The sequence below is a fragment of the Pinus tabuliformis genome, chromosome 8, assembly GCF_031772625.1.
Source record: "Pinus tabuliformis cultivar Carrire ecotype Pingquan chromosome 8, CPIR1, whole genome shotgun sequence".
Taxonomy (NCBI): Eukaryota; Viridiplantae; Streptophyta; class Pinopsida; order Pinales; family Pinaceae; genus Pinus; species Pinus tabuliformis.
In genome coordinates this window covers 1,066,721,650-1,066,731,807 of record NC_142294.1, presented here as the reverse complement: position 1 = coordinate 1,066,731,807, position 10,158 = coordinate 1,066,721,650, and the positions used below count along the sequence as shown (strand labels likewise).

Genomic DNA, 10,158 nt, shown 5'->3' with positions numbered 1-10,158 from the left:
GGGCCAATACCATGTCTTATCAATACCACATGCCAAAAAACCATAACTTATTTCATAATAAATTATTTTATTTTAATTTAATTTTACAACATTTTTTTAATGAATCTAAAGGGAAAATGTTGCAATTTGAGATATATCTAAACCCTCTATCCTCATGACTACTAAAAATATTCCCATAAAAATTAAATTAAGGTTTTAATAAAATTAAGCTAAGATGGATCTATGCCAGTTCTTTATATATATATATATATATATATATATATATATATATATATATATATATATATATATATATATATATATATATATATAATGGGCATAGATCCATCTTAGCTAAGGATCCAAGGGATGAGAGCAAGCAAATTGACTAATTATAATAGATTAAATATAGTGTGTGATTTTTTAAAGTTTTTCATTATTTTGTTTTCTTTGACATGATTGATCCAAAATATAGGTTTAATATTTTACAACCAATTAAGTCTTTTTTTAATTTAGATAATTTCTTAAACATAATACAATGTGATCAAATTTAAGAGAGAGTTGGGGAGGGGGCAAAGAGAGGGAGGTAGATAGTGAATAAGTTGGAGGGAAGAGAGAGAGAGAGGCAGAGAGAGTGATGGGGGCAAAGAGAGGGAGTGAGAGGAAGGAAGAGAGAGAGAGAGAGAGAGAGAGAGAGAGAGAAGAGAGAGAGAGAGAGAGATGGAGTTGGAGTGGGAGAGAGAGGGAGGAAAGAAAAAATACATAAAGAGAGAGGTGGAGAGAGAGAGAGGAGTGAGAAGGGAGAGATGGAGAGAGAGTAAGGGAGAGAGAAGAGGAGGGAAGAGAAATAAGATGAGAGGATAGATATAGGGAGAGAAGGGGAAGGGAGAGAGATGGAGACATAGAGATGCAGAAGGACAAGGATGGGGGGAGATAGTGATAGATTTGGATGGAAGAGAGAGAGATGGAGGGAGAATGATTTGGGGGGGAAGAGATAGAGGGAGGTGGGAGATAAGGGATAAAAAGGAAGGAGGATAGAGATGAGGATAGAGAGATGGAATTTGACGAGGAAAAAGAGGGAGGGAACAAGAAAAACATAGAGGGAGAAAGGTCGAGAGAGAAAATGGGTGACAAGCGAGTCATGGAGAGAGAGTGAGGGAGAGAGAAGAGGAGGGAATAGAGAGAAGGATATAGATAGAGAGGGAAAGAAGAGGAAGAGAGAGATGAACAGAGAAGGGGAAGAGAGGGAGAGAGAATGTGTGTATGTTTGGGGGGTGAGATAGGGAGAGGGAATAATAAAGAGACACAAATGAAAATATAGATATTGTTAGTGTCAGTCTTTGCATCCTTCCTCCAGTGATCAAACACGCTCTTACAAAGTGTTTAAGGTGTCAAGGTCAAATTTTGTCATTTCAGTGAGTCTTAAAGTAAAATTTGGTGACTAGGTATTAGGTCTATGGTTTGCTTTCACTCCTTTCAAACTTGTCCAAATGTCAGTGCATGTCACCATTCAGCTGACTGTACCATTATTCATAGGGTCGTCATCATCATGTCAAGTTCCACTGGGTCATTTTATACCTTGTTCATGCTTCAGTTGCGCTTAGGTAAGGTTCATTTCCCTCTCCTAGGGTTTTGAAGGAAATTTCTCTTGGATGGTCAAACCATCAGCAAAACTTGTATACTGATGTTCATACACCTTCCCTATCCTTAATGTACCTTATTAAACATTTCCCACCACTGATATCCCTCAAATTCCTCATTTTCGCACAAACCCTAGTTTCTTGCTACAACTTGACAATTTTATAAGTTAGGCCTGTGTTTTGCCCTTTTGGACCCCTTCCCCTCACTCAATCTTTGAAATTCCACTTTCCCCTGCTTCCTACATCCCTCCCTATTTCCCAAAATTTTCTCAAGAATTTAGAATCCCCTTATCCCCTTCATTTCACTTCATTTCGACAAATCCCATGTTCCACACATTGGGATAGGTTTTACTCCAATGATGTTTTTGAGAAATAAAAGATGAATTTGGGAAAAATTAGAGATTTTTTTTTCCACAATAGGCCAAGGAAGAAAAACATCCTTCACTTTTTACACAGGTGTCATGTTTTTAGAGAAATGTCAAAAATACAGTTGCCTCGGGAGAATTGATGCACCTCTTAAGTGACCGTGGGAAAATCAAGTTTTCTCCTAGCTTCGTTGGCCAAATGACTTTCTTGATGAGTCAAATGATAACTAGACACAAATATATTTCCAATGAGCTATCATGAGCTCAATTTGGAGTTAAGGAATACCTTCAAAAATTGACTACAACAACACTCTGCCTTTAGGCAGCCTCATTTGGCACATTTTGACCAGTCTTCGGAGATTTGAATTTTAGTAGGGCAAATGCTCTCAAAATTGAAAAATTACAGTTGATTTGGAAGGTAGACTCAATAAGATTTCCAACAAGCTATCCTGCACCCAATTTGGACACCAAGAAGGCCTCCAAAGGTCTCCTGCAAAAAGCGCTACACATTGGGTCACTGGCGCGGTGCATAGAGTTGGCGCAGCGCATTGGGCTGCCCTCCATAGTGCAAAAAATACACTGGCGCAGCGCATAGAGAAGGCATAGCGCGTTGGGTTTGAGGTGCAAAACATAGAGCTGCCAAGCCCGATTCTCTCAAAAACTCCCTCAAATTTCCAAAATCACTCAACTCTTCTAGTGTGCAAGTAAGTCAAGATCTTTTCCATGCTAGTAAAGGAGTTTTTCTTAAAGTTTATGGTGGTTGTGTAAAAGAAAATTCAAACCATAATACCTTGCAATTTATCAAAATCCATTGCCTAGGGTTTGTACTTGTCATTTTGCTACCAATTTTTTTCTACCACTCCCTCATTTTCTTTTCACTCCTCCATTCATTTTCTCAACTTATCCACCCATTCCATAACTCCCATATTCAGTCATCCCTATCCCCAATTCCCATCTTTCCAAACCCTAATTGCCATCCCAAACCTAAATATCTTCTACTAAACCCCTTCATTCCCTAAAGACTTACAGCTATCATCAAACCCTCCCCTCATCAGTCCCACTCATCCATGGCGCTCAAAAACATGAAGGCAAAACCGACAAGCTGCCAAAAGGAGGAAAATCAAATTGACCACACTTGAGCAAGAAATTCGAGCTGACCGTGAATCTTGGCTTGAGAGGACAAACTTGCACTTGGGAAAGGATGCTTGAGAAGGCTAACAATGTGAAAAATATGTTGAGGCACATGCCCCATCATTACTTGGTGAGAAACAAGGTGTGCCAAGCTAGAATCAGGAGCTTGAAGGCAAAGTTGAAGAAGAGATCGAGGAGGCAAAAAGCGCAAGATAAACTTCAAATATTGGCTGAGGCTTCCTTGGCCCATCATAATGTTTTGTGGAGAAGACTCAACCCAAATTTCAAAAAATTTGGAGCACTTTTTTCATTTTTGAAATTTTTGGCACAAGAAACAAGATTTTCTGCCCTATACGCCGCGCCACGTGGCACTCTCTTTTGCTAGGAGCTTCCAAAGCACAAAAAATAAGAATTTTTGGATTTGAAATGAAAACATATGCTTTCCTACCAATGGCCAAGAAATTTGGACAACTTTTGAGCCCTCAAAAAGGTCAAAAACACTCAAAAAATGACCTCACTGCCCCTATTTTGACACACATGAAGTAGTGTTGGGAGAACTGACTTTTGGAGAGGTAAATGGAGGCCACATTGAAAAATTCTAGCTGGGTTGGAAAGTAGATAGGTGGATCTTTCCAACAAGCACACTTGGAGCTCATTTGGACATCGAGAAGGCCTCTAAGAGTGGGTCCAACAGGCGCTATGCATAGAGAATCACTCGCGGCGCATAGAGGAAAAATTGCTAGTTTGACCAAGTATTGCTCTGTTTTTTGCCCAGCTTTGGCCAGTTTGACTTTTTCACTTTCCTAATGGAAAATTTATGATGTAATTTAATGTACATTGATGGATTATGATGTAAATATGTTAAATTTTCACTTGTAGAGGTAGATTCATCATTTTAAAAGTTGTTTGAAACAGAACGAATCAGTTCCCTTGTTTCTAGAGGCATGCTATTCTGTTGACTAATTTCTAGTTCTCAGTTTAGAATTGGTTGAAACAACTCGAAAAGGTGTGAGCTTGACCCCTAGAGGCAACGATGAGCTATGGTTTTCTATATTATGTTGTTTTTCAGTCATTATCATGGTTGGACTTTTGAGAAAGCTTTGAGCTTCATTGTACACTTATATCAGCATTTTGGCTAAGGAATTGAGACCAGGGTTTGCAGCACTCTTTGGGATCCATGTGGAAATTTGTCTTGGTACAGTGCTTTCTTTTGTAATTGTGAATTTTCTTATGTGTTATGTATGCCATTCTCTATCTTGTTTCTTCTTAACTAAACAGACAAGAGTGTAAGTATAATCCATTGAAATTGCAGTGCTCTACTTGAGGTTTTCTTTAGTTTCTTGATGTTTTTAGCTATTTGGAGAGGATCCATGACTTTCCTTGCCCTCTTCAGCTCCTCATCTGTCTAATCCTTCCATCTCATTCAAGTTAAAGTGCCAAAAACAATTGCCTACCTTTCCCCATTGAGATCTCTGCAAGACTGAGGCTCAATCGCTGCACCCAAAATCTACCTTTCCATCTGAGCCAACAAAAACATCATTTTATTCAATCAAACTCTCTTGCACATATACCTAGCCTAAGATTAGTATTTCTATCAGTCATCTCAAGCCCTCATCGATTATAATTTGTTGAGATTGACCCGAAGAGAGCCCTCTCCTGACCTGGTAGGGCTAGCTACCAGGTTAAGTGTGGTTTGATGTTGGCCCTGGATCCTACCTTCCTCAACCTAAGCTATATTTAGGCTCTAAAAGATATTATATAGTATTATATAACCAACATAGATGTATATTAACACTATAGTTATCAAGTTCCGAGAGGGATTTAATCTCTCGAGGTGCAAACATTTCCTCAGGTTTTTCACTAGAAAAAAATGTTTGCACCTCGAGAGATTGGATCCCTTTCGGCGCTTGATAGGTCGGAGGTTAAGATGGATCTAGGTAGGTTAATATGAAATTAAAGTAGTTTTTATTTGATATTATAGTCTTAAAAATTAGAATTACTCTTCAATTAATTTCAAATTGGAACTAGATCCAATTAGATTCAATGAATATATTTTTTAAAAATACATAAAATATTTTTTTATTATTAAAAAATATATTTTTAAAATTACAAATTATTAGAGATAAATAATGAAAAGTTGTCTCACCTATACACCATGTGAGGATGAAGAGTTGTTTAAGGAAGGATGACCTTTCAAACAATCTTTGACAACCTTTCAAACCCCTATCAGTTGTAAGTTTAGTTTGCTTAACACAATTAAGATGACTAACATAAAAAACAAATTCATATTATTGTAGTACTTGTTAGCTAGTTGTATTTTTGTTCATAGACTAAATTAGTCATTCATGTTAGTCATTTTTAGTTGTATTACTTATTAGGTAGTCACATATTTTAAACCGTGACTAAATTAGTGATCTATGTTAGTCGTTTTTAGTTTGGTCACTTAAGATTGCTATTTTTTTATAATATTTCACTTGGAAAAGTTGTTGCTTAGTATTGTAATTAACATATGTAACTTTGCGTTCTCATATTAGATGAACATGCACATTGTATATATATATTTTTAATTTAGTCGCAAACTTATACTAATTAATATATGTTGATTAATAATGAACACAAAATTAATCTAAAACTACTAAATTAACAGTTTATATTGATTAATGATGAACACAAGTAAAATGAATATATGAATAAATTAGTCATTTATAATGATTATTAATGAAAGTAATTGAAATGAATATAAACTACTAAATAAGTTTTTTATATAATGAATATACTACCAAGAAAATAAATGACTACTGCAATCGATAAATTTGTGATTACAAATGATGACTACATTTTGCATATATATGACTATTAGTAGCTAATTTACAATATCTTATAACATGACAAAAATTTAGTCATATTTCTTTGGTTATTAATTGGTTTTAAGTGATGACTAAATTTTGCATATATATGACTATTAGTAGATAATTTGCAATGTCTTATATCATGACAAACCTTTTGGTCATATTTCTTTGCTCATTAATTGATTTTCTAGGGTGATCATATGGTAATATATTTTGTTGTATATTTGGTCATTAATTGTGACAATTAATGACTAAATTAATGACCAAATTTATAATTAAATATACTACTAGAAGATAAAATTATGACAACCAATTAATGACTAAGCTAAAAATGACTAAAAGTTGGTTGCATTATAAGATACTGTGAATTAGCTACTACTACTCACCAACTGAAAAATGGTTGTTTATATGCAAATTTTAGTTTTTTTTTTAGTAACTAATTAGCCATTTTGTACTAGTGCACCTAGGAAGAGACACGTACAAACTAGAAAGTTTTGTTCGGTATCTAGTGAAATATTCCACAGCGAATGCGACAGTCATTAAAACCAAAGTACAAGGGAAGACCTGTCCACCATCCAATAGAGTATTCCACAATGAATGTGTCAATCATTATAACCAGTAAGTGAGGAAGGTTTTTCTAGAATCCTGACGAGTAGTCCATAAGGATGAGACAATAGTGATAACCAATACAGCACATTCTCAACAAGATAAGTACTAAAACAACTGAAATAGTTCAACTATCTTAGTACATGTGAAACAAACATGATTACAAATACTTAAAGAATAGTATTACAAACATTCGCAATACATGCATGAAAACATGCAGGCTTGAACAAGATTCTGTATTAAGAAAATGTTCCAAGACACATATTTACATCATACATCATTAGCCCCAGTAATGTTACATTGGAGCCACTCCTCACTCTTTAAAGAACTGACTGAAAACTATCTATGGTTCATGGGAGGAGCCAAGGTGAAAAAAGTCCTTCCTCATCCAATGAGGGGGGTATATATAACTAATGGTGACGCTTTACCCTTGCGACTCTTTGATAACCCTCATGATTGTTCAACTTCCTATCAATTTTAAACTAGCATGACTCTTCATATCCATGTGTGTCCATTGGACTTTCACTTTACATTAAATTTGATTTACAACAGATATGGCCCATAATAGTGATGTGGCCTTTGACAACTCATGGCACAACTTGGCATGACACTGCTGACATGGACTGGCTTTCTATGGTGGCAATGTCAAGCTAATGTTGCTACTAAGTGATAGATGTGTTCTTAGATGTGCTTTCTTTTCTCCTCTACATGGCTTCATGATGTGGGGTCTTCAATAATATTTGGTATTGAAAGGTGCTTGCATGCATGTGTTCCCTTTGCCTATTATTAATGAGATTATTTTGTCCATCCAGCTACAAGTGAGTCTTCTAGCATGTTCACTCCTTTTTCATCTCCTTCATCATCTCACCATGATCTAACAGTTTACCTATTCCTGCAATTCACTCATGATGGGATGCCATCAAATACAAAAACTCCTAGTCTAAGATAATGCATTATTTTCCATGGATTAGGCCTGGGAGAGGTGTCAAGTCGGGAAAGAGGGTCTGGTAACTACACATTGTGGAGTTCTAGGTGACAAGGAAGGAGACTAGTCACTCAAAGTGTGCAGAGTGCATCTCAAGCTTCACTGAGGAACTCCTGATCATAGTCTTGACTACGAAAAAAAATTGCATAGAGGCCACTGGGAGGCAGGATTGTGTAGTTGAGATCATTAGTGGCAGCTACAAGGTGGGACCCTGAGAGTCAAGTCTATGTAGGTTTCTGAGGGAAGGCAGGACCGGGGAGCAGAGGGAGTAGATAGGACAACTTTGCGTAGTTTTTTAGATCAATGAGTCCCAACTGAGGGAGGACACTAGGGGACACTTATGCATAGTTCTGGGAGGCAAAGAAGAATTGAATCTCTACACATTGTGGGGTTCTAGTAGGTAGGGAGGAGGCTTGATGACTGATCTTGTGAAATGCACAGTTCAGGTTAGGCTTGAGGAAACTTCTGTGAAATTCTGGGGAGGAAAGCAGGTTGCTCAACTCAAGAATTGCGTAGTGAAACTGTCCTGGGGGGCAGTGACTATGCACTACATAGTTCCAAGAAGTAGAACATCATACTCAGGGCTAAGATTGCGTAATGTGTAGCTCATTCAGGGTCCAGTGAAAGAGAGTTGTCTGGTCAGAAGGATTTTCAGGAAAATGGCTAAGTGTGCAAGGCAAGTGAACTTGTGAGGAAATTGACATTCTGATCACACACTTGGCATAATTTTAGAACATGACAACAGAGTCCATTGGAACAAGAAGACAAAACATTACCCTTTGTAAGACTGTCTATAACCAAAAGCGACAAGTGCAACACTTGAGATAGACCTTAGGACGACTGTGGCGATACTTATGTGACAGTTCTTAGAACTTTGTGTATGAGTACGACCAATGTTTACATGGCTAGGACAATCCAAAAACACAAAGACAAAACTTTGAAATCAATAGAAAAGGACCACAAGCATGATAAAGCAATCAAACATGCCAAAAGACAATAGTTGATCAAGTAAGTAGAAAGGGTGGAAAGACTCTGAAGGAGCTTATGGAACGAGCTCTAGTGTTTGCAAGGATAAAGGAAAAACCAAGGCTGGCTTCGAAATTTGAGTGCAGGAAAAAATTTAGAGGGTGTTGCAACCGCTACAACACATACTTAGTAACATGAAAAACAAAATTAGAGGAAAAAGATTAATATAAAGAGTAACATTAACAAATTTCTTTCATATCCAACAAGCTTATGTACAATTCTTCAAAATCAATAAGGTACCTATGTCATGAATTGACATCTAAGATATGAAATCACCCCATCCTCCATAGATTAAAAGATATGCTTTCATCCATAGTGTCAGTGTCAGAGCACCCCAACTTATGCAAAGGACCCCATTCCCTTGCACATACTTCATCCTTCAAATACTAAAACCTATTCAAAAGGAAACATAATGATATTAATTCTAAATTTGTTAACCCCCCTCCTCCCAACAGTAAAATATTTTCACAATAAAACATAATAACATTAAGTCGAGGGTGCGATCATACCAGTGTTAATGCACCGGATCCCATCAGAACTCCGCAATGAATCGCGCTTGGGCTAGAGTAGTACTGGGATGGGTGACCTCCCGGGAAGTCCTAGTGTTGCACCCTACCTCTATTTTTTTCCCGGATGCGGGTGACTTTGATGCGTGAAAGGCAGGTGGCTCGTCACATGGGCAGGTGTCAGCCCGGACGAGCCACGACTTACCAGGACGCTGGCGCAATAAATTCGACGGAAGGTGCAGTTATTTGGGTTTTAAGGCTGGTCCAGTCGGCATTCAATGTGCAGCAAAGAACGAGGAGAATGGCGCTCAATATACTCGAACCCCATGTCGCTTTTCTTCATTCCTTCAAGCGGTCCGAGCAGAAGCTGGCAGAGACGGAACATTCTCTGGTCCAGTGTAAGATTTTACAGAGGAATTCTTGTCTGGAGGATAATCGGAAGATGCAGAGAGAAAGGCCCAGAATGAGCAGTCGTCGTGGCGGTTCCAGGGGTCGTTCTGCTACTCAGCGGCCAGTCATTTCGCCTTCCTCCTCGGTGGAAATCACTTCCGAGCAGAACAGAAACCCAAGCAGACTTGCAGGCCGCAGCAATGTGCGTGGATGGGGAGAAATTATGGACTGTGGCCATGCGGAGCATCCGGCTGTTCGCTACCGGATCCCCTGCACTCTGGAGAACAACACTCTCATTGTCTCAGTCTCGGTGGAACATTGCAGCAGTCTCAGGGGGCAATTGGAAGACCTGAATGTGCCAGTGGTTGACATGCAAGTTCCTACGGTAGACATGAGGCGGCCTACCAGGGCAGACACTCCCCAAGCCACACAAGCTGCTGTTGCTGGCCCCAGTGAGCCGGTACAGAGGTCGTTGCGCTCGGACATGGAGGAATCTCAGAAGCTCAAAGGTCAAATGCAGGATGAGCCTCACACAACCGATGAGGAATAGCTCAACCGTCACTCTGTTTTTCGCTGCCAGGAACGCAACTCTCTGTTCGTCTCTTCTGCTCTCTTTGTCTGTGTGTTTAAGTGTCCACCATGACGGTTTATATGTCCACCGTGTCAGTTTATGCGTCCACC

At 38.4% G+C, this 10,158-nt stretch overlaps 1 non-coding gene across 1 annotated transcript; it reads left to right on the top strand.

Annotated features, from left to right (window-relative positions):
• The first annotated feature begins 9,076 nt into the window (after positions 1-9,076).
• LOC149239021 (5S ribosomal RNA) lies at positions 9,077-9,195 on the top strand. Its single transcript, XR_016246837.1, has one exon. It is a non-coding gene; the product is annotated as a 5S ribosomal RNA (ribosomal RNA).
• Positions 9,196-10,158: the final 963 nt, after the last annotated feature.